Below are 26,688 nucleotides of genomic sequence, written 5' to 3'. Positions count from 1 at the left end.
TTGAAATTAGGTTTACTTTATAATCATTGAATGCCTCATTTAAAAATTTCACAAAATTTTGTTACCAAATACCAAGATAGCCTAATGTTCACCTCAGCTTGATTAAACTTTAGACAAATTTCTTCCTGACCATAGGCCCCCCTTTTCTTAGATTATCTTAGAAAATATACCACTGCAAATACCTTTCCTGCCACCTTTGAAATGTGTGTGCGTATATATATATATCTTTCAAAAGTCTTTTGCCAGCCATAAAACTGGAAAAAGTCTTTTGCAAGTACCTGGAAACCATCTCTTCAAAATGGCAATCATTCAGGAAGGTAACACTCCACTCTACCCCTTCTTTTGGGGGAGAGTAGGAGTCTAACTTCAAGGGGCACCTTGCTTCAAACAGTAAAAATGCTGCTATTATGAAGATACCAGAAAATACAGCTTGCCCTTGGGCTAGGCCAATTAACAAATTCAGGAGGCCTATGTTCTCCACACCCTACTCCAGCTTTTAAAAACTCTCCAGCCCTTTATCCCATGGAGTTGTGTTCAAACTCTTTTCCCTATTATAATAGTTTTGAGCAAAGCCTTCCTTGCCTGTTTGATTTGTATGGTGCAATTTTTCTCTGACAATGGTTTCTCCATTTCAGTCTCTTCACTGACTACTCAGCCAACCATAAATTCCTCTATTTCAGTGTTAGGCAATTTGGAAAGGTCCCACTGTTTTTTTTTTTTACAAGACAGTAAAGAAATTTTGAAATGAATAAGCCTGTGCATTAACATACTAAGTGCTTAACTTTAATAGATACTATGCATTTTTATGATTCAAATTGAAATGTTTTATTTTTAAGAGCAGAGGCCCTGCTTTACATTCTTCCCCCACCCCCATGCCTAACACAATACTGACTGCATAAAATGTATCTTAAAAATACAGTGATGTGATATGATTATGGCCATTTGATTCCTAAATTGTTATCTCTGAAAAACAGCAAACACATAATCAAAAGTTATATTAAATTCAATGTATTTTCCTGTGTTTCAGAAAACACAGCTGCATAAGAAGTGAAAATAACATAAACACCCAAGTGTAGAGAACTGGTTCAGTAAATAACAACTATATATTCAATGGGATAACCCTCAATGTCAGTATACTTCATTGGAGAAATGGTTGTTTACACAGATATGGAGTAGGAAACATACAAGATGAAAATGTGTTATCTTACTATTCCTGAAAAGGAAGCCACCAACGAATTTGGGTTCTATCCAAATGGCACAGAGCCAAGATGAAGGGGCCAAAGTTGGAACCATTTGAATACACAATTAATGTACTACTTAATTAATATAAATAATCCAACACAGTAGTATCAAAGCAAACTTATTTTCATAGTGATATTTTTAAAAAGGAAAGTGAAAGGAAGAAATCCAAAATCCAACTAGTTTTACAAAGAGTAAACAGCACCAACTCCTTATTCTGAAAACTGACACGTAAAAGGAAATAAATGTTTATCCTGGCTTTCTTGCACAAGTTATTTCAGTGTAACCAAATCAACTTAGTTTATAAAAGAAAAAAATATTCTTTACAGATAAATTCCAACCAATAAACGTGAAACGATAAAAGCTTATAAAATCATAATTTTGTAAACTGGTAAGACATAATTGATTCAGGCAATGTTTATCAATAGATTACACTAGTAGATTATACCAAGAGATAAAATATTAATTGAGCTCAATTCACTACCACCTGAACACTGTGATGAATCTTAGCCTCTTTAAGTGTGTGAGAAACAGACATTGCATGTTGGATGCCTGTATTCAATAAGAAGTTTAAAATACCAACACTCAAGTATTTTGCCAAAAAGAGAAATATCTAACCTAAATGTAGTCAAGACTCTACAGCTAAATTATATTACAATAAATACAAAGGATAGAAGAAGTTAACTTACACCACAAAGAGTCAAACACAAAAACTCAGAATGCAAATGCTTTACCAAACAACTATATTAATTTCCTATGGCTGGTGTAACAAGTTACAAAAAAGAAATTTAGTGGCTTAAAATTACACAAAACTCTTATCTTACAGTTCTGTCATATGGGCAGAGCTGCATCCCTTTGTGGAGACTACAATGGAGAATGCATTTCTTTGTCTTTTTTCAGCTTATAGAAGTCAAACACATTCCATGGTTTATGGTTCACTTTCTTCCTCTTCAAAGCCAGTAGCATTCCACCTCCCTGACCAGTCTTTTGCAATCACATTTCTTTCTGAACCTCTACTTTTGCCTCGATCTTCCACTTTTAAGTATTCTTGTGATTACACTGGGCACATCAGGTAACTCTTCCTACCTCAAAGTTAACCTAATTACTTCAGCAAATTCCCCTTTTTTTGAGGTTCTTCGGATTAGGGTGTGATCATCTTTGGAAGCCACTATTCTGTCTATTGCAACAACCGACTCATTTTCTTTATGAATCAAGGACATTAAAAAAAAAATGGACAGGAGAAATCATTCCAAGTTTACTTAAGAAATATAAAGAATACTATTTCTAATCCTTTTAATACGAACTCAAATTTTAAAAGATAATTTTGATACATGCAATGGTTTCATGGTGCTCATATGAGAAAATGTTCCTAACATTTTAGAAATATATACTTTATATATAATCCAGATACTGAAGACTATAGGAGACTGTATGATGTCTAGACTAGTTTCAGAACATACCTCATCAACAACCTCTTCCCCAAAAAAGTGAGAGGTTCATACCTTGAATTCCAAAAGGTAAATTCTTCAGCATCACACTGTGAGAAAATATCTTATGATTTTAAATCCTTATGTGTATGGTTTTGAATTCAACAGCTTTTGAAATCCTGTGATAAGACTACTCCTTTTCCCCCAAGCTTAGCACAAACAGGCTCATGTATAGATTGAACAGAAAAAGTTCAAGTCACTGATTGCAGCTGTTTACTGATCTGGAAGACTGGGTCACTTCACTTTCAATTCCTCTTGCACTATGACTCTCAATAAGGTTTAATAAAACTACCATCCACTTGAGAAATAACTGTTATTAAAATGAGGTTGCCAAACTTGTTCCTTTTTATTCTAGAGCAACTACACTCCTGGGATTGTTCACAATTCCCTCAGCCCTGCTAGATCTCTAGTACTGCATTCCACACAGCTATAGACACTAAAAGAGATGGACAGCAACATCCCTCTGCTCCTTTCAAGGCATCACACCTGGTTCCCCAAAGGTCCTTTTGGATGTAGGGCATCTAGGTCACATTGCATTTGTCACCATGTGGCTCCATTAAAAAAAAAAAATGACGTCCAGTCCATTTTACATAATCATAAGAGAAACGATGAACACAGCATGATAAAAGAAAAGTTAATTATAGAAATAAAGCAGATTGCTGCTACTTATTTCAGTATAGCTGACCACTCTGCCTTACAAAAGCAGCTCCTATCCCATACTTCTATGATATGGTCCTTCCATACAGCAGTACTTTCTAAAAATTGAGTCTATCAAAATAAATCAAGCATTCATTTCTGTCCATTAAAAGCTACAATGATTAGGCAGATGAAAAAAATTAATAGCAGTTATGTAGCTCTCTGATTTAAAGGTCTATTAGAGAATTTCTGATTTGTTCTTCATCTTTTAAAATATAATAGATTCATGCTATTTTAAACCCAAATTTTCAATGAGCATAATGTCTTTCATACTGATTATACAACAAAAAAGAGACCATTTCCTTAGAATGAATACATTTAATACACACACAAATTTCTAACTGGCTAGTCTCTAAGCACTATTTTTTTTTTCTTTTTTGGCATCACATTTCCCAAATCTACCCACCTCCTTTGCAACCCTCCTACCAGAATTTAAGGCTCATTATTTTGCCCTAAAACTATCAAAGTAGACCCCTGACCTTTCCACCTGCTTCCAGTCTTACCCTCCTTCAAACTACCTTACACAGGAAAATCAGAGTAGTTTTCTGAAAAGCAAAATTGCTCTGTACTTTTCATTAACCACCAGATATGATCCCAGTTATTCAGCATGGCATCTACAGTTCTTTATGGTTTTATGTTTGCCAAGTTTTCAACTTCATACACTACTCCCCAGCCAGTACTCTGACTTGAAATTACCTAAAACCCTTGGGATGTCTAAAATCTCATAAATGACTCCTTTCTGCTCATTTGTGCAGCTTTCTCCATACCCACAGACATGAAAACTGATCTGTTCCCACTTAGCAGTGTGCCCCTTTGGGACTCTCTCCAGGTACTGCAATGTTTGTTCTCTCAAATCCACTTTGTTATTGACCCTACAACAGGTCTCTGGTACTCTTCTTACTTCTGCCTGTCTACCTTTTTTCTCTAAGCCTGCCATCCCCAATTCTGTCCAAGTTAAAGCATGATCTAAGTAAAAGAGAGAGATTTAGAACATAAAACTGTTACTGCCTGTTTCAAGAATCCCCACCCCTTTCCACCATCATTGTAAGCTACGGGAACTCCTACAATGCATTAAATCTTTTTTGAAAGGTTTTCCTTAATACCTCCCAAACCTTTGACATTCTCTGCTCCAAAAGCACTGTTTTTATACTTTTGTAATCTAGGTATGTGCTTTCCTGTCTGTCCTTGATGGACTATTAGCACCAAGAGGTCAAAAGCCATCTTTTACATTTGATCCATAGTCAGGGAATGGAATATAAGTGGTGCTTTCCAAATATTTCTAGTATTAACTTAAAAAAATACAACCATCATTTATTCACTATTCTCCTCACTCTCTTCACCTCAAGTCCTGTGTTACTAGTGCCTTTGGTTCCAACATGAAAAACTATATTTATTTTATTTTATTTTTGTCTTTTTTGTTGTTGTTGTTGTTGTTGTTATTTCTAGGGCCGCTCCCTTGGCATATGGAGGTTCCCAGGCTAGGGGCTGAATCGGAGCTGTAGCCATCGGCCTAACGCCAGAGCCACAGCAACGTGGGATCCGAGCCGCGTCTGCAACCTACACCACAGCTCACGGCAACGCCGGATCGTTAACCCACTGAGCAAGGGCAGGGACCGAACCCGGAACCTCATGGTTCCTAGTCGGATTCGTTAACCACTGCGCCACGATGGGAACTCCGAAAAACTATATTTAAATGATAAGATATATTGAAGAAATAACTCTGGACTCTAAGAGAAAGTCGGGGATTGGTAAGTATTTGTTTTATAAATGATGATACGAAGGCACTTTTACTAATTTCTGTCATTATACAAAAAGTACTATGTTATATAAATTTTACCCCTGTCTCATATGATAGAAACTGTCCAAAACATGGGTACTACCAATAAGGAAATGTAAGAAGCACTGCATTGCTATACATTGCTAACTCAATCCTGTAAATGCATAGCCCTAAACTGATGCATTACGGAATTTGCACAAGGTGTTTTTGTTATTATTGCTGTTGTTTCTGCATGAACAAACCTTGCCTCCTTAAAATTTATACACTGGTAATGTGAGAAACAAATATTTACACAATCAGTCAGCAATTTAAAAATTGCTAGGCTCCAGTTGAAGAATGTTTTTCATCTGTGCCATCTGTAAATCAGAGCCTGATTTTTTTTTTTTTTACTAAAAGGAAAATGCTTAGGAAAGAAACAGCATCACACCATAGCAACTGAAAGTTTTAAAAGGCTACTAATAACATTTTCACAACAAGAAACAAAGTTTCTAAAATTTGTCAATATTCTGACACATAAAGAGCTTAACTTAGAATTCAAACATTGGTTTGAAATTTAGTGTAATTAACAAGACTTTTAAATTCCCCAAAGCCAAAGGGGTAGGCTAAAATGTTAGTCTCCTTAGATTCAACAATGTCTCCTTTTCTTTCACTGATGTTCTTTCCACTCTAAGCTCAATTGTTGTCTACTTCTAGAAATTTTGGGTAATAGTTGCTGTATATACCCAAATTTATAATAATGACTTTTGAGCTCCCAATGAAACAGGCCAAATGAAATTGTGTTCTGTAAGCAAAATTCTCCCATAGGTAAGGACTGCTTCTACTGGGGTTAGAGAGGTGAATTATACCCAGACAGATGGAAGGATTTCTTTTTACTGGCCATTCCTGATTTTCTTCTGCTCTGGTAGTTTTCCTCATGTTGTTATTTCTACCATCCATTTCTCTGATTTCCTGGTTCTTAACTCTCAACCATTCTACTAAAAGGATCACAAATATTATTTTCATGAGTATGTCACTGCAACCCCCTGGAGTACAAATGTTTCACACCTTTCACAGGATTAGGACCTAAATTTAGCAAATATGATCAAAGTACTCATGTTCAAAATTATACTTAAAATACCTCAGGAGGTCACTACTTTAAAGAATACAATATCATCTTTCCTAAGTTTCTCCAACTGAGAAAGATCACTACTCTTGAGCTGAGCAAGGGTTTGGGGATTTCTAGAACTCCTGTGAGATACAGGAGTCACTAGTCACAGGTGATAACTGAGCACTTAAAATGAGGTGAGTGCCACAGGTTGAAATGATCATGTCTTGGATATATTTAATTCAATAAAATAAATTATTAAAATTAATTATCACTTATAGTTTCCATCACAGCATGTAAGGAGCTTAGAGGTCACCATTCTGCCACAACAAAAAGTAAAAATCTGAAAAACTGAAAAATCAACTACTCTTCTTACAATGGCCAGAGAAATGATGTCACAGAACAAACACCCACCCCCAAATTTGGAGGGACAAACAAAAAAATACAACAAATCATAACCTACTTGAGCAGAAACTCCCGAGTAGTAAATTTGCAGGAATCAGTACCAGGTAGGAAAACCAAAACTGTAATTTATGAAATGTTGGAAGCTCAATGTGGATCAGCCTGAGTTAAAAGCTCCAGGGCAACCAATCCTAGGAGGGTGCCCACATTTTTGTGAATTTTACCTTTAGAACTCAATCAGATTCTCACAGTGAATATCTGAGGAAAATCTCTTCATGTATCCAGCAAGGAGAAGGGGAAAGGGAACTCTTTGTAAATACTCCAGAGTATCCTCTTCTTACAAGGCCTGTCCTTGGGAGAAATTAATTCCACTAGAATCTAACCTACTAGGGTATATTCAAGTCAAATCTGTCTGGAAGGAAGGAATAGCCAGTGCCAGCCAGCTCTAGCTTTAGCTCCTTCTAGCCCTCCTGCCCCAGCTGAGAGGTGGGTGTAAGGGGATTGAGAAGGACTGATGAAGTTCTGTGCAGAAGGACAGGCTCATCAAAAGTCTAAGATCTAATCATAGGAGTACAGAACATTCCTCCCCACACACACCTTGCCAATACATTACTAAAACCCTAATAGCTTTTACCCAGTACATTATGACTAACTTTCAACAAAAATGACAAGGGTGTACTAAAAGATGAAAACATAGTTTAAAGAGACTGAACTAGTGTGAGAACCAGAGTCAAATATGGGCAAGAATGAGGGAACTATCATCCAGATGTTTTAAACATATTTTATTAACATGCTAAGGGTTTTAACGGAAAAAATAGTTAATGTTCAAGACAAATGATGCAGAGAGATGGAAACTCTAAGAACCAAAATGGAATGTTGGAGATCAAAAACACAGTAGAGCCACCAAGGATACCTTTGATGGGCTCAATAGTAAGCTGGACATGGCTAAGGAAAAGGCACCTGAGCTCCTAGATAGAACAATAAAAACTTCCAAAACTTAAAATCATATAAATCACAGTTTTTTTTTAAATATAAATTCAATAGTTATTATTTAAAAACACAAGAGATAGCAAATGCTGGAAAGGATGTAGAGAACGCAAAGGGAGCACTTGTGAACTGCTGGTTGGAATGTAAATTGTTAGAGCCAGTGTAGAAAGCAATGTGATATTTCCTAAAAATAATTTTTTAAAACAGAATTACTATATGATCCAGCAATCCCATTTTTGTGTATACATACAAAGGAATTGAAATCTCTATCTCAAAGAGATAATACACTTCCAAAATACCCCCACATTCATTGCAGCATTATGCACAACAGCTGAAGAGCCAAAATACAGGTATCAAGGAAAAAAAATATGTATATATATGCACACAGACACACACACACACATATATATATAACATTTTATATTATGTGAAATAAAATATTATTCAGGTATAAAAAGAAGGAAATTTGCAGCAACATGAATGATGCTTTAGGGCATTATACTAGGTGAAAAAGACAAAATAAATACTGTATGAGTTCTCTTAAATGTGGAATCTAAAAATGTTGAGCCCATAGAGACAGAAAGTAGATTGATTGTTACCAGAGGCTCGGACATAAGAGAAATGCAGAAATTTTGGACATAGGTACAAATTTCCAGTTATAAGTTCTGAGGATCTAATGTATTGCATGGTGACCACAGTTAATATTTTACTATATACTCAAAAGTTACCAAGAGAATGGATCTTAAATCTTCTCACCCCAGCACAAAAAAGATAATTATGTAAGGTGCTAAAGGAGTTAACTAGCCCTATTATGATAACTATTTCACAACCTATACGTGTGCCAAATCATACTGTACCTCTCAAACTTTCAAGGTAGTATTTGTCGATTTTATTTCAATAAAGCAGAGGAAAATTTTGCCTTTATTTATAAAATAAAATGCTATGTCCAAGATTCAGAATACTAACAAAACTAAATAAATCCTGTCAAGGATTTGGAGGAATAGACCTGCCATTACTGTTGGTAAAAACACAAAACACTCTTTGGGAGACAATGCTTCAGTTTTTTACAAAACTAAATATATTTGATCATAAGATTCTTGTGTGTGAAGGGATTTAAAAAAATATTATTTATATTTTAACAGTTTAAGATCAGATTGTTCCACAACAAAATAACTTTCATTTTAATTCATTAGAGGAAAGAAATTTTGCCACCAAATTATAGAAGTCCTTCTTGAAAACTAGTAACCTGTTTAAAAGCAGAACAGTTACAGGCATAAAGATATATCTATTTGATATATGCCAGTGGATTAACATTAAAATAATATTTGTTGATTTAATATTTCAAAATAGAAGTTAACTGAAGTGCATCTGATAATGGTGTAATAATGTGTAGCAAACACATTTCTCCTCAGAAACAAGTGAAAAACAGCTACCGAGGGAACTAGGACTTGAGGTGGTTGTAATTCTGGAAAGAACAAAAGCTCACGGAAGTGAGCTTGGAAAAAACTATGCTTTTCCCACAAGACATGTGCCAATTCCTAAGTTACGCACAGCAGAGGAGACTAAGAAATCAAGCAAGAAGCATGAACTAGGATTAGAACATGAGATAAGCTTTCAGCAGCCTTACAAACTAAAGGTTAAGAGTTCGCAGCTACTAATTAACTGGAACTCGGGCAATAATTTCAGAAAGAAAGTACATTAAGGTAAACAGAGCCTACTGTGGTTCAAAAGCATTCCATGACTTGTAAACAACTTGGCCAAGAGTTTAAGAAGGTAATGAGAATACTGGTAAGGAGAAAGTAAGAATAGAACTGAAGAATTTCATGGAGGAGGATTAAGACAAATTAGAAATTAGAGTCTGCCAAGGGAGAATGACCCTGGTGTACACCCAAACTTCCACATGAGACTCTGGAAGAGCTACAGCATAGGAAGAGGGAGAAACATGAACACAGAGCTAACCTAACAAAATATTTGGCTATAATTTGCAAAAATTCAATCTCAAACTGAATTTTCCCTACTTGAGCAAAGTGTCAGAAAGCAAGTGGAATTTCTTTCTGGTAGGAAATAACAATGTTCAGTGTTTCTAACAATCTTTGCAAAGTTTCATACACAATGTCTGTTATTCAACCAAAGATTACCAGCTACATAAAGTAAAAAAACCAAGGGGAAACCAAGGGGAAAAAACAAACATCCAAAGGTGATCTAGGAATCAGAGATTCTTATGCATGGATTATAAGATAATAGCAATATATATATTTGTAAAAGATGAAAAGACTGAAATTCAACCCCAAACTGAGACTATTTTAAATGGGAATTACATGGAAATTAAAAAACCTAAAAACAGTAGATCTAAAGTTAACATACTAAGAAATTGTTGATAGGAGATTAAACACAATAGAAGAGAAGTGACAGGGAAGATGGGTTAATAAAAAATATCCAGATTCATGCATGAAGACCAAGAAAGGACAGAAAGTACATAATAGAGCTAAGAGATGTAAGATAATAAAAATGTCTAATTGGAGAGCCAGCAGGCAAGGAGTGGTGTGGGGTAGGAAGAGAAGAAATATTTGGAGATACTAGTTAAATTTTTTTAAGTGATATAAGTCATAAACATAAAATTCCCTAGAAACAAAGCAGGATAAATATAAAGAAAACAGCACTTATAGGAACAACATAGTAAACCATTTGAAAACTAAATACCAAGAAAGAATCAAGAATCTTTTTTTTTTTTTTTTTGTCTTTTTTGTCTTTTTGCCATTTCTAGGGCCTCTCCCATGGCATATGGAGGTTTCCAGGCTAGGGGTCCAATCGGAGCTGTAGCTGCCAGCCTATACCAGAGCCACAGCAACATGGGATCCGCATCTGCAACCTACACCACAGCTCACGGCAACTGTGGATCCTCAACCCACTGAGCAAGGCCAGGGATTGAACCCTCAACCTCATGGTTCCTAGTCAGATTCGTTAACCACTTCGCCACAATGGCAACTCCCCAAAAAAGAATCTTAAATACAACCAGATGAAAAAGTACATCCTACATCTTACTGTCAGGGGAGTAAAGTGAGATTGACAGTCTTTTTTTTTTGCAGAAACAATAGCAGCCAGAGACAATTAAATGACATTTTTTTCAAGTGCTAAAAGAAAATAACTGTCAGCATAGAATTTTGTATTTAGCAAAATTAGATGGTTAAATAAAGATTTTTTTTTTCCAGGTAAGAATTTAGAATTGGTCACTGAGAGATTAACACTAGAAGAAATACTTAAAGGAGATTTTTAGGCAAAAGAAAAATATTCCAGCTTAAAAAAACAAAAAACTACAGGATATAATGAACAGTAGAGAAAGCCCATCCTTGTTTAAAATGATGATTATAATGATGATAATGACGAGGATAATGGTGATGATACTGGTTTGGGAATTTAAAGTGTAGAATACCACAAAAGGATAGTGTGCTAAAAAGAGACAAAATGGCGTATTGCACAAGTGAGAATTCTTAATTATCTTAGACTCTATGAAACCAAGAATTCAAACTATAATCTCTTGGGTAATCATTTAATAAGAGTTTATTTATGAAAAGTTTATAAAAGGTAAAAGATGGAATGATTAAAAACAACTCCAACTCTATTGATCCAAAGGTAAGAAAGAAAAAAAAAACATTAAGAAATGAAGAGGGAAATTTTCAGATGATAAATTTGAACCCAAGTATTTGCACAGCAAAGGAAACCATAAAAAAAAAAAAAAAAAAGACAACCTACAGAAGGAAGAAAATGGTTTCAAACAATACAACTGACAAGAGCTTAGTCTTTTTATACAAACAACATATACAACTTAATAGCAAAAAAACCCAGCAACCTAATTGAAAAATGGGCAGAAGACCTACATAGACATTTCTCCAAAGAAGACATACGATAACCAACAGGGACATGAAAAAATGCTCAACATCACTAATTATTGGAGAAATGCAAATCAAAACTACAATGAGGTACGACTTCATACAAGTCAGAATGGCCATCATTAATAAATCAAAACACAACACATGTTGGAGAGGGTTGGAGAGGGTGTGGAGAAAACAGTACTCTCCTTCGCTCTTGGTGGAAAAGTGACTTGGTACAACTACTATGGGAAACAGTACGGTGGTACCTCAGAAAACTAAATATAGAACAACCACATGACCCAGAAATCCCACTCCTGGGCATATATACAAAAAACTTTGATTGAAAAAGATGTATGTGCCCCTGTGTTTACTGCAGCACTATTCACAATAGCCAAGACATGGAAACAGCTTAAATGTCCATCAACAGATGAATGGATTAAAAAGATGTGGTACAAAGACACAATGGAACACTGCTCAGCCATAAAAAGAAGAACAAAATAGTGCCATTTATGGATGGAACTAGACTCTCATACTAAGAGAGAGAGAAAGACAAATACTATACAATATCACTTATATGTGGAATCTAATATAAGAAACAACTGAACCTATCTACAGAAAAAGAACAAACTCATGGACTCGGGAGAACAGACTTGTGGTTGCCAAGGGGGAGGGGGAGGCAGTGGGATGGACTGGGAGTTTGGAGTTAGAAGATGCAAATTATTGCATTTGGAATGGATAAGCAGTAAGATCCTGCTGTATAGCACAGGGAGCTATATCTACTCTCTTGTGATGGAGCATGATGCAGAAAAATGTGAGAAAAAGAATGTACATATGACTGGGTCACTTTGCTGTACAGCAGAAATTGACAGAACATTGTAAATAAACTATAATAGAAAAAATAAAAATCTTAAAAAAAAACCCAAATATAGGAGCACTTTGTTCATTTAAGTCATAGGATCTCCAATTATTTGTCAGTCCCTACTAAAGCAGATCCTAAGGATAGTCTATGAACTAGTAATTATTCTCATAGTCACATAGCCCACAGAAATGTATATGTAACCTTTCAAAATACTGTGCAAGGAGCATTAGAACAGAATTATTTGCAATAGCCAAACCTGGAAACAATCCAACTATCCATTAACAGTGAAACAGATAAACCATGCATAAAAATCTATTAAGTGAATTGCTATGCAGCAGATAAAATGAACAAACAACTACTGGAGGAATCACACAACTAAATCTAATAAATAAAATGCCTAGAGCAAAAAGCCAGACATAAAGGAGTATATAATGCATAAAAGAATCAAAAGTAATATATGGTGTTTAAAATCAGGATATGATTTACTCAAGGAAGATGGAAAGGTATTGACTGGGACAAGTACCAGGAAGTTTCTGGTATGCTGATAATGTTCTTTCTTGATCTGGGTGGAGGTTATGTAGGATCCCTTTAGGAAAACCCATTGTTCCCTTTACGAAAATACACGGCTTATGTTCTATTCTGAATGATGTTATACTTGAATAAATGAATTCATCTTTTAAATTAAATCAGTACTGAGAGGCTCTCAAGGTAAAGTACATTTCAATGTGTGGAATTTTAGAAGTTAAATAAAGTAAAATGAATTTAAAACATTTAGCCAATAGATGAACTTCCTTATTCCTAAAATACTATCTTCCTGCTTGTCATAAAGATAATAAAAAACATTACGGTCAGGTCTTATTTTCCAATATAGCTATTTTCTAGCAAAATGGATGTGTAAACAACTTTTTTTTTCATCTATTCCTTTAGCAAATATTTATTATTTCTTCTGTAGGGAACTTTAGGGGCTTCATATAATACAAAGATGTAGATAGCATAGTAACACTACAGTTTATCTGAAAGACCTGAGAGAAAATGTATTTCTAGGTTTTCTCTTCCAGTCTAGTTTAATATATTACCAAGCATCTCCTCAAGGATGATACATCATGTCAGTCTAGGAAATTATATCCAAAGTCATCAGCAAATTTTATGTTAGCTATTCTTGAGTTGTAAAATCACTTTGGGAGATGTGTAAAAACTAAATTTCAGCATTCCCACTGTGGCACAGCAAAAATGAATCTGACTAGTATCCATGAGTATGTAGGTTCAATCCCTGGCATCTTTCAGTGGGTCTGGGATGCGGCACTGCTGTGAGCTGTGGTATAGGTTGCAGACACAGCTCGGATCCCTCTTTGCTGTGATTATGGCATGAGCCAGCACTTGCAGCTCTGATGAGACCCCTAGGCTGGGAACTTCCACATGCTGCAGGTTTGGCCCTAAAAAGCCAAAAAAAGTATTTAAAACTGTAAAATTCAAAGCTTATTTTCTGTATTTTAAATGAATTTACTGAAACCAATCTATTATGCCTTCCTGCTAATAATATTTGAGAAGAAATAAATAAGAAACATATGGTGAAGAGCTCATATGTCAGAAGAACAATCCAGAACATTCTTCATGAGCTGCTTAGCCAGATTTCATCTCAGACTTCAGGGACTGGCACACATTTGAGTTCAAGACTTAACACCTGGATGACTATTTAATAGCAGCTTGCAGGGTCTCTTGAGATGCATTGGAAAAAGCAAGGGTACATTTCCATTGCACCATCTTTCACGGCAGATGTTAAATCCAAAACATCCTAGGGAAACACTAAGTCACTTGTTCCACAGGTGGTAAAGAGCAAAGGTATATGTTCCATTTCTTTACAATACCTTCTTCAGAGCTCAAGGTCAACTTTTAACCGTTGCTAAGTATTAAAGTACAGCTACATCTGCTTTCAAATCCCAAAAATAATATAATGCATGTCTTTATAAAGTGAGAAAAGCACTATAGGTTTGGAGAAGAGAAAATATGCTCTCTTTAAACCTAAAATTTCTTTGAAACTGACTTGAAACTCTTACCAATTATTCTTAAAGTGAACTGAAATCTCGAAACAGGTATTTATGAAAACTTGAGGATTCATTTAGAAAAGAGGTTCTGTTATACTCAGAAAAACATATGCTCTCATATCCATCACTTACACTCTACAATGCTTTTTACATTTCATACCTAAAGTTACTATCTTAAGATTTTTCAATACCAAACCAAGCGCTAGACAAAAAATACTAAGGAAATCTTGGTTAAGGTAAATTCCAGGTAGGATAAAGATTCTAGGTTGGATAAAGAGCCAACCCAAAGATCAAAAATAAAAATGTTATCTGTAATATTTGAGAGATAGTGATACAAAAGCCTGTTGGGATTTAAAGTTATAAATTGTAAAGTATGATGAAAGCATTAAAGTACAAAGGATGGCAAATCTTAAATGCCAGAATAAGGATTATGGATTCACTGTGCACTCATTTCTTTGGACAAGGCTGGCAGAAGGTGTTAAATAGACTAAAAAGAGATGAAAGAAGCTCAAAATGGATGAACCAGCTGGAACATTTGTTGAGTTGATTCAGGCGTGTGGTGTAGAATACCATTAATAAGAATTAAGAGACCTGTTGAAATTTTAAGACAAACAGTACAGAAGCTGAAAGAAAAGACAGGGATCACAGCCAAACATGCTAAATATACATAATACTGATATTCATTGGTGTTTAATATGAATATATTATTCATAACACCATAAAGGTAATATTTAATTTTAATGACTAATTCAAAGCATTTAACTGAAAAGACTGAGAGATGTTCATATAATTCTGTCTCTATGAGTGGACATTTTTAAATTATGGAGATCAATAGGAAATCTCAAGGGGGATAGGAAAGCAGGAAGTCTAAAAGTCTTAACTTCAGTTCTTCCAATGGGATAAATTATTTTTATAAATAAAGCCACATAATGAAATTTTAGGATGTTCTGATAATAACACAATAATGAACTGTAACAAATAATATTTATGCTGTACTTACCATGTGTCAATGATTATGTCAAGCATTTATATAAATCATCTCATCTATTCATCAAAAAATCCCTTGGGGTAAAAATCTAAACTTATCTTCATAATATAGGATACAAAATTGAAGCAAGGAGAGTCAAGAAAACCACTGTGGTTATAGAGTTACTAAATAACAAAACCTGAAAAGACAGAAATCAGTCTAGGTACTGACAAACTCTGCCCTTAACCATAGCCATTGTCTTATATCAATCTTTTGTCAGTCTTAGGAAGCACTCTTTTCTTGGTACAAATAAAAGCCATATGATAGGAGTTGAGATACCTGGGTTTTAAACTTTGATCTTTCACTAACTGCTCTATGACTTTGGGCAAGGCAATTAATCTTGATGACTCACAATTTCCCCATATATAAAATAAGGAGAGGGAGTTCCTACTGTGGTACAGAGGGTAAAGAATCTCACTGCAGTAGCTCAAATCACTGCAGAGTTGCAGTATCCATAGTTGCTGCAGCTGTGGCATAGGTCACAGCTGAAGCTCTGATTCAATCCCTGGCCTGGAAACTTCCATATGCTGTGGAGGTGGCCATAAAAAATGGAGATTGGGGTACTGAGATTCCTTTAAGCAATAAAATTACAGGATTAAATGATTATTTACCATATAATTAAGTTTTTAGAACTGCAAGGATTTATAATTTTTACTTATTCTAGTCTTGTTATTCAGAGCAATAAAGATTCCTTGTATTCTGTTAAAGTTAGAGAGTTAAGGATGCTTGTTTCTTGCTGCTAACTTTGGCTTTTAATTTCTCAGCTGTGTAGCTGTTGGTAAATACTTGGGTTTTTTGTTTATTTGTCTGTCTTCTTAGGGCCACACCCACAGCATATGGAAGTTCCTGGGCTAGGGGTCGAATTGGAGCTATAGCTGCTGACCTATGCCAAAGCCACAGCAATGCAGGATCTGAGCTGAATCTATAACCGACACCACAGCTCACGGCAACACCAGATCCTTAACCCAGTGATCAAGGCCAGGGATCAAACCCACGTCCTCATGGATACTAGTGAGTTTGTTAATGCTGAGCCACAATGGGAACTCTAATACTAATTTGTTTTTGCAGCACATTATTTCGCCCTTCTCATTCTGTCTGTTGTATTTTATTCTAGAAGGCATTATATAGAAGAGCTTAGCATCTTTACTCTCAGCTTTAATACTCAGTCATGAGTTATCATCAAAGCCTCTGATATTACAACAGTAAATACATTTAGTGCATAAACACATTTGGAAAAAAACTTATTTAGCATGGATACACTTGTACTCTACAATTAAGATCCAATCCCTGCCAGAAAATTTTAACTATGGGACTAATGCATGGTGAAATTGGAAAAAATAAGAGTTTAAATTACAGTTTTTCATTTTAAAATCATGGGTATGTACACATACATAAATACATAAAAGCTATTTTTGCTACATCCACATCTGGTATAGTAATCTGAGTCACAGCTTGTACTTGTTTGAGTTTGGCAGTAACTACTTTCTTAAAATGTTTAAGCATAAGCTCTGTGAAAGTATTATCAAATCCACTTAAATAAATTAATATATAAATACACTACTAAGGTTAAAGCAAATCTCATGGCATTTAGTTACGATAAAATAACGAATATATTTTACATATACTGGTTTTTCTTTCAAGAAGAAAACAAAATAAATTGTTGTTTTAGGAAAACAACAAAAAAATTTAATCTGGTTCAGATTTTCCAAAAGTTTCAGGATTAAAAAAAATTGGATTATTTTCAAAAGATGAGTATTCAATGTGCCTCATTATGACACCCTACAAAACTGGTATATCTTCTTCCATTACACATGACACAAACATTTTTTTTAATCTGCTTTGAAACATGAGAAGGAAAGCAGCACCAAGTTGAACATACATTTCACTTGCGCTAATTCAAATCTGTGTGTTTCAAAAATATATTGGCAAGATGAAATATCAACTTAAAAGCTGGAACAATTTATCTCTCTCTACCTAAGCTTAGGCACAAGATGAGAGAGACAAATTTTCTGTTTCTTCTAGTCTTCATCCCATTGTGCATCTCAGCAGGAGCACCTTACTTGGTTTAATGTCATCTGAGCATATACAGGTATCCATTGCACTACATGTCCTCGAATATCAGCCAAATGATGTCAATATAGTGTCAACCAAAACAAACACATCAATCTATTCCCATGGTGAACAAATACCTGGCTTTGTTGGAGTAACTAAAAGTCTCTTTATTCGCAGTGTAGTGCTCTTCCAAGGACTTTTCAGTGATGCTTCCTAATATGCAATTTTTTACTTTGCCTACTGGACTTTAGAATGAAAGTTGTACTAATGTGTAACTCACCTAGATTGTATTCTTCAACTAGGCATGCATTTCAACTGACATTTTATATAGCAATATGAGTGCATACTGCTGTTAATCTTTTCCCTATTCTTTGCTACACTCCCAATCAACTAAATCACCTTTGTGATTAATTCTGGAGACAATACATTTAGATCTGAAGACTACAGGTGCCAGATTTTCTAGTCTGTTTAGCTGGAGGAATAGGAAACATGGATTAGATCCTGAGGCAAAGACCACAGACTCTGCGATTGTCTGCAAGTCCCCAGCCTGTGCATGCCAGAGAACACTTGATGTGTCAAGAAATTAAAAAAAAAAAAATCTGAAATTGACCCTTTGGAAGGCTTTGGGGAAACCATCAGATCCTACATCCTACTCACTGTCTGAATGTCTGAGGAACAAATTTCCCCAGGTCATGTGGTTGGGAAGGAATTGATTCTCTCCTTGCTTCAACCTCGGTAAGTGGACAACAGAGATTGCCATGTCTCTCCATCACTTTCACAACCCCATCCCTAGTCTTTCCTTCCATGTAACTTAAAATTAACCAGTTAGAATCAAGACTTCTAAATAACTCATGGTTCAAAGGTAAAATTTTAAAAATGTAGATTACCTGAAATTAACACAAATAAATATATTTCATATAAAAAGATAAAAATACTTTTATCTGTGTTATTATTAAGAACTCTGGAGTTACTCAGCAATTGGAACCAATGGGTACCTCTGGCGACAAACATCTACAAGAAGCTTCAAAAGCCAAGAGTTTCATATTCTTACATCTGGAACATTCTAACCCCTCTTAGATTCCAAAGGAATTTTAGAACAGAGGTTACTCTCTCTAGAGACACTGACCAAAAGAGTTTTGATCTTGGAGATACCAGGCAAAGCTGATGGAGACAAATTCAAATCAATTTGTGTTGTGTAATTCAACTGCTAATGGATATAATAAAGACATTTGGTTTATTTTCATCATCACTCACTTGAGAAGCAATAATTTGGCTCATAATTAGGTGACATGATGAGCATCAAACATCAGCTCAGGAATTTGCCTAATCACAGATTCCTTTGTGGAACACAAATGTTTCTTTATGATTTTGGCCCTAAACAACTGGCAAATTTTTAATCTAACTTCATTGTTTATGTTATTTCATAAATAATTTTTTAAAATGTCTTGGTCAAACTGGAAGCTGCACTGTTCTACTATCTAACTATAGTATCACCATGAAAGCATAAGGTCAAAAGAACACAGCATGCTTAGTGCACCTAAACAATACTCAGTGTTTGTGCATTTACAGAGAGAAAGTCTCTGCAGTAGCTCCTTGCTGAAAAACAGTTTGGAAGATAAATAATGGATACTGGTTTTGGGAAAGATGGCTTTCCAGAAACACATTTAGATGAAATTCTAGAAAATGAATATGATTAATTTATAATTAATTTAACAACTGGAAAGAACTATAAGTAAGGCCACATATAGGAACATATCTCATATTGAAATAGCCAAAATCAACATGAAGTCAAATGGAAGCATCTCATACTTCTGGAGAAGCTAATTCAATTTGATTCAATTTTAATACCTAGAATATATTTATTCTCTTACCCATCAGATTCCTAGAGGCTGAATTAAAAAAAAAAAAAGTAATGAGTGCCATCCTCTTGTAAATGTGCCCACATTTAATTCTGTCATTAAAAGTCTGTTCTTAGATTCTTGTAAATCACTGGTAGTGTCTTTATTCTTGGTATATTTTAGTTAAGGGAATAACAGATGGTTAGAGTTTTATGTGTGCCATTGTTGCTGGTTGTAACACTGTATCCTTAAAGACAGAGAATATATTTGGATATTCGGCTATAAGTAAACAAAGATTTAAACACAAAACATGAACAGACTTGATTAGAATCTTTTTTTTTTTTTAACAGAAATAGAATGGAAAAATATCACAAACAAGTGATACAGTTCAGGCCACCTTTATGATTCTGCCTGAGTAGAACCTATGCCTTTGACATGAAAGATGCAGCTACATAGTGCAAAGGCCCCGTGGCTATTAGATTAATAGTTTTACTACAGTTAATCTACCAGTCCCAGGATTAGAGTGAAGCCAGGGATAGGAAAGGACACCACAGTCAATCCTTTGAGTTGTTCTGTGAGAGGGAAATAATGGGAAGAATTAGAGAAGCTATTCAAAAATAAGAGGGGATGATGGAAAAAGAAAACCTAACAAGGTGATAAAGTGTAGTAGGATTGAAAGGAAATATTTGCCTGGGGTGTGGAGCAGGTATGTGTGTGTTTGGATCTATGTCTTTGTGTGTTTATAGGTATAGTGTGTGAGTCTGTGGGTCAGGTGTGTGTTTTCTGAGAATTTTCTATCCTGCTATTAAACACATATTGGGAATATGTGGCCATACTGCTTTTGGTAGTACTGAATTAGTCTTAATGTTTAGCATGTATCTTTGAAGTCATTCTTTATGACTTTAATATACCACCTGAAAATGAGTTTCTTTCAAAATTGAGAAATAAATATAAATCCTTAGTTTACAATATCTGCGGATATGTTCTGTGTTATTATAGCCAATATGATGACACATAATATTTTTAAATATCTGGGACACTTTTTTCCCTTAAATTTGTTCCATTTCAATTTTAAAAATAAACTAAAAGTACTATGTTCAGGATTTTCTATTTTAGGGTTGCTATTTCCTTAGAATGGACATGGATACACTTCAATTCAAGGCATACAATTAAATATGTGCAGGAAAAAAAAAAGACCTGAACCAATTTCCAAACTCAAACTAAAGGAAGAAAGAGAAATGGAATTCTGGGTGGTTATGAAATTTGGAAAGCATCAACTGGATCAGAGGAGCCTAATGCTGAAGGAGTTGAGAAAGTTATTCTGGAAAAAAGTAGAGAAAAGCCACATTGCTGGGTACTGTGTAGAAAGAGAGCTAGAGAAGAAAACGCCTGAGAATGTGTCCTATACAATTTTTAGGTTGATATATGTATATATCCATTTCCATTTCCTCTGTGAAGTCAATAACAACCTACACTATACTCTGATACTTTTAGACTGAACTCACTGGGGAAAACTTAAACTGGTCCTAAACTTGAAATATGATTTCATCGAGGATAAAAGGCATAAAAAAGATAAGAAAAAGAAAACCTAACAAAGTGATAGGTGGTTTGTTATCACTGAGCCACAATAGGAACTCCTGTTTTTTCCACTTTCATTAATATATAAAAATCCATGTTTTTTTCCAGTTTTCTTTCTTTTTTTCTCTGTATGTGGAAGTTCTCAGGTAAGAGGTCAAATCGTAGTTGCAGCTGCAAGCCTACACCATAGCCACAGGAATGCTGGATCTGAGCCATGTTTGCTACATCACAGCTCACCACAACACCACATCTCTAACTCATTGAGCAAGGCCAGGGATTGAACCCACATCCTCACAGATACTAGCTGCATTTGTTATCACTGAACCACAATAGGAACTCCTGTTTTTTCCAGTTTTATTGATATATAATTGACATAAAATATGTTTAAAGTGTACAATGAGATGATTTCACATATGCACATATATATGTATGTGCATATATATGTCTCTTTGTGTGTAGGTATATATCAAAATGTTGCCACAGTAAGATTAGTCAACATATCCATCAACACCCAAGATGATCATTTGGGGGTTGCAGTTGCTATGGTGAGAACACTTAAATTCTACTTTCATAGCAACTTTCAAAAAAATACATCATTATTATGCAAAGTCATAATGCTATATTACTAGATCCCTGGAATGTATTCATCTAATAACTGAAAGTTTCTATCCTTTGACCAAAATTTCCACATTCCTCCCATCTTCCAGTTCCTGAAAATCATCAATCTACTCTATTTCTATTAAGTTTGACATTTTTAGATTCCACATATAAGTGAGATCATAGAGTATTTGTCTTTTTGTCTGAGTTATTTCACTAGGTCAGACACGTTGTTGCAGATGGTAGGAGTTTCCTTTGAAAGAGATTAAAAAAAAAATATATATATATATATACATACTACTTACTGACTTATTCATTATCCATTTATCCATTGATGGACACTTATAGATTGTTCCTATGTCTTGGCTATTGTGAATAATGCTGCAATAAGTGTTTTAGAGTGCAATGTCCCATTGAGGTAGTGGTTTCACTTCCTTTAGATACATACCCAGAGGCAGGATTGCACAATCACGTGGAAGTCCTATTTTTAAATTTTTGAGAAACCACCATCCTGTTTTCCATAGTGATTGTACCAATTTACATTTACACTAGAAGTGTACAAGGGCTTCCTTTAATCCACATCCTCACAAGAATTTATTACCTCTTGTCTTTTTGACGATAGCCATTCTAACAGGTGCAAAGTGAATCTCATTTGGGTTTGGATGTTCTGCAATGTTTAGTACACTCTGACCTATGCAAGAGATGAGTGGATGTCTCCTACCTAAATGTGCAGGGGGAAAAAAGAGACTTAAACATTATTAGATTATATTACATTATATTAAAAATGGAAACTTAGCTCAACTTTTGATTTGACAATTTTTAACCTTGTCTTCCAGGTTTAAAACAGGTTTTCTCAGTTGTGACATGTTGAAATGGGGATCATAGAATTTTTTTGTTGTGTGGGGTTATCCCACACATTGTAATATGCCCAGCAGGATCCCTGGCCTCTACCGACTAGATGTCAATAAGTATCACCACCCCTGCAGTTATAAAAAATCAAAACTGTATGCAAACATTGCCAAATGTCCTCAGCTGGGGTAAGGTGGGGATAACCCCTGAATGAGAACCACTAATTTATACTAAATTACCTCTCCAAAATAATATTTTTTGAAATATAATTTTACTAGAAAAAATAAACTTTATTGTTTATTTTACAAGATGAAAAAAATGCTTTCTAATAGTTACTAAATAATTTCAGTGGCATCCAATTTTCAAGTGCATTTCAGAAATTCTCGTGCAACTTAATGCAAATGAACTGAACACATGCATCCTCATGCGGTGTTTCATAAACCAGTATTTTAGGCAAAGAAGAATTAGAATCTTTGTAATTATGTTGGGTTTTGATTAAGGTGTTTCCATTTGTTCATACCCTCATCTCTGTCCAAAAGATAGAGTGATGATAAATAACATATAAAAAGAAAATTATAAAGCTAGGATCAAACATATGGTAAATAATCTTTGTATTTCTAAAGAGAAACCCAAAGCAGAGAATGGGGATATATGCACAGATCTATCCTCACACCTTATTGAAACTGAAGTACAGAAGCAGGAAAAGTGTGGCTAGAAGGTAATTGTGATAAGGGAGACTGGGGCTTGATTTGTTGAGAAGTCATCAGCTAGTGTCTAATTAATTTTTTAAAAATAGCCATCCTAAAACTCTGCCCGGGGCTATTTATATAAGAAACTTCCTCCTTCCTTATGAGATAATTTACTTCTTCCTGATTTACTTCTTCCTGAAATTTATCCTTTAGAACAAAGCTTACCAGATGGGGTGTCATGAATGTGATACAGATGTGCCTGAGGGATGATATGCTCAACATTTTGGGTGTTGTGGAGAACAGAATAGCTAGAACTTCTCAGCTCATCTGTGACCCATGAGCATTCTTATCTAGAGTGGACCCGTAAAAAACTTGGGTTTGAAATTTGTGGGTCCACTTATTGGTGAATTTTTTTCAATAGTTAATACAACAGTATTATATGATAGAGGTTAGTTGAAACAATGCCTGTGGCACCGTAGATACAAAGGGACAACTATAAATTATAGGCAGACTTTCAACTGCACAGAGGTCAGTGCCCTTGCTGCTCATGTTGTTCAAGGGTCAACTCTCCTTCCATCAGAATACTGCACAAACATTTTACATGTGGGCTGTGATTTGAAAATATGTGAGAGTAGTCAAATTATCAGTACCTTTTTCTTATAGTGTCTTTATTAGCTTGCTAGCGCTGCTGTAACAAACACCATAGACTAGAGGATTATAAGAACAGAAATTTATATTCTCACAGTTTTAGAGGTTGGAAGTCTGAGATCAAGCTGTCACCTGGTTCAGTTTCTTCTGCAGCCTCTCTTTGTGGCTGCAGATAGATGGCTGCCTTTTCACTGTGTCTTCATAGGGTCTTTTCTTGCAGCACATATCTCTGGTATCCCCTTGTATGTCTCAATTTTCTCCTCTTATAAGGACACCAGTCAGCTTGAATTAGGGCCCACCCTAATGGCTTTACTTTTTCCTAATCTTCATTAAAAGCCCTCTCTCTAAGTAAACTCACATTTTCTGGTACGAGGAGTTAGGTATTCAACATACAAATTTTGAGGAAACACAATTCAGCACTAACAGGATTTACTGTTAATAAGCTACTAGAATTTTACTTGGGGAAAAAACCTTCATTTCACCCTCAGTGTTAAATAATCATTCAATTGGATTTAAAACTGTCAATCAAGAGTTCCCGCTGTGGCTCAGCAGTACCAAACCCAACTAGTATTCACAAGGATATGGGTTCGATCCTGGCCTCGCTCAGTGGATTAAGGATCTGGCATTGCCATTAGCTGTGGTGTATGTCACAGACATGGCTTGGAACCCATGTTGCTGTGGCCGTGGTGTAGGCCATCAGCTGCAGCTCCAATTCATAGACTTGGAATTTTCAAATGCCATGGGTTTAGCCCTAAAAAGCAAAAATAAACTAACAAAAAAAAACCCCAAAATTGTCAATCATATATCATGATCAACTGGGATTTATTCCAGAGATTCAATGATTTTTCAATATCTGCAAACCAATCAATGTGATATACCATATTAACAAATTGAAGAATTAAAAAAACATGATAATCTCAATAAATACAGAAAAAGCTTTTGATGAAATTCAACATATATTTGTGATTAAAAAAAAAATTCTTCAGAAAGTAGGCGTAGAAGGAACACATCTCAACATTATAAAGGCCATATATGACAAACCCATAGCTAACATCATACTCAACGGTGAAAAGCTAAAAATATTTCCTCTAAGATGCAGAGCGAGAAAAGAATACCCATGCTCACCACTTTTATTCAACATATATTGATAAGGCCTATCCACAAAAATCAGAGAGGAAAAAGAAATAAATTAATCCAAATTGGAAAGGAAAAGGTAAAACCCTCACTGTCTGCAAATGACATGATGCTACTAAATATAGGAAATTTTAAGGATGCCACCAGAAAACTACTAGAGCTCATCAATGAATTTAGTTAAGTGACAGGAACACAAAATTAACCTAGAGAAATCTGGAGTTCTCGTCGTGGTTCAGTGGTTAACAAATCTGACTAGGAACTATGAGGTTGCAGCTTCAATCCTTGGCCTCGTTCAGTGGGTTAAGGATCCAGCATTGCTGTGAGCTGTGGTGCAGGCCACAGATGCAGCTCAGATCTGGCATTGCTGTGGCTCTGGGATAGGCCCACAGCAATAGCTCTGATTAGACCCCTATCCTGGGAACCTCCATATGCTGCGGGTGCAGCCCTAGAAAAGATAAAAAGAAAAAAAAATTAACATAGAGAAATCTATTGCATTTCTGGGAACCATCCTACACTGTGGGTAGGAATGTAAATTGGTACAACCATTATGGAAAACAGTATGGAGTTTCCTCAGAAAACTAGATATAGAGACATACAGAGCAAATGTATCATTTAGAAGTCATATATATATGTGTGTGTGTGTATGCATATATATATATATATATAGAGAGAGAGAGAAGCATAATTCAAAAAGATACCTGCACCTCAATGTTCACTGCAGCACTATTTACAATAACCAAGACATGGAAGCAACCTAAATGTCCATCGACAAATGAATGGAAAGATGATGTGCTACATACATACAGTGGAATATTTCTGAGCCATAACAAAGAATGAAATAATGCCATTTGCAGCAACATGGATGGACCTATCAATTATCCTACTGAGTGAGTCAGACAGACAAATACAAACATCGTATGATATCACTTATATGTGGCATCTTTAAAAAATAATACAAATGATCTTATTTACAAAACACAAACAGACTCATAGGCTTTGAAAACAAACAAATGGTTACCAAATGGGAGAGATGGCAGGGGGAGGGATGGATTGGAGATTTGGGATTGCCACATGCACACTATTGTATATGGAATGGATGGTCAACAGGGACCTGCTGTATAGTACAGGGAACTTGACTCGATATTCTGAGATGATCTATTTGGGAAAAGAATTTGAAAAAGAATGGATATGCATAAATGTATAATTGAATCACTTTGCTGTATAGTAGTTATCATCATAACACTGTAAATCAATTGTACTTCAATAAATCTATTAAAAAATAAAAATCACCAGTCTTGGAATTCCATTGTGGCTCAGCAGTATGAATCCAAATAGTATCCATGAGTACACAGGTTTGATCTGTGGCCTCACTCAGAGGGTTAAGAGTCTTGATATAATATTGGTAAAATGACCATACAATCCAATGCAATCTATGAAATCAATACAATTCCTATAAAAATACCAAAGACATTTTTTCTAAAACAAACATTTTTAAATTTCCCATGAAAACACAAAAGAACCCCCCCCCAAGTAGCCAAAGCAAAAAGTAAAAATATAGTTACCATACGATCCTTCAATCCCACTCCTGGGCCTGTATCTGGAGAAACCCACAATTAAAAAATATGCTTGCATCCTAAGGTTCATAGCAGCACTATTTTCAACAGCCAAAACATGGAAGCAACCTAAAAATCCATTGACAAAGGAATGGGTGAAGAATACACACACACACACACAAGCACACACACTGGAATATTACTTAGCCATACAAAGAATGAAAGTTTGCTATCTGCAACAACATGGATGGACCTGGAGATTATCATATTAAGTGAGGTAA

At 35.2% G+C, this 26,688-nt stretch overlaps 1 protein-coding gene across 28 annotated transcripts in view; it reads right to left on the bottom strand.

The window, feature by feature from the left end:
* Positions 1–26,688, bottom strand: part of LOC100524732 (protein FAM170A) — a 689,565-nt gene that overhangs the window by 609,459 nt on the left and 53,418 nt on the right. For 12 of the 28 annotated variants that reach the window (XM_085014405.1, XM_085014377.1, XM_085014378.1 and 9 more), the window contains exon 1: positions 6,910–7,177. The exons of 7 other annotated variants lie outside the window; for them this stretch is intronic. The gene's annotated coding sequence lies outside the window, so the exon portion shown is untranslated. Of the gene's footprint in view, positions 1–2,741; positions 2,994–6,746; positions 7,180–26,688 lie in introns of those variants that run through there. 9 more of the 28 variants (XM_085014391.1, XM_085014396.1, XM_085014381.1 and 6 more) reach the window with 6 other exon arrangements.

The sequence above is a fragment of the Sus scrofa genome, chromosome 2 (genome assembly GCF_054392235.1).
Source record: "Sus scrofa isolate SSC_HxYL_T2T_F1_AM1 chromosome 2, Sscrofa_HxYL_maternal_Yorkshire_Landrace_v2.0, whole genome shotgun sequence".
NCBI lineage: Eukaryota > Metazoa > Chordata > Mammalia > Artiodactyla > Suidae > Sus > Sus scrofa.
This window is presented reverse-complemented; position numbering and strand designations above follow the sequence as displayed.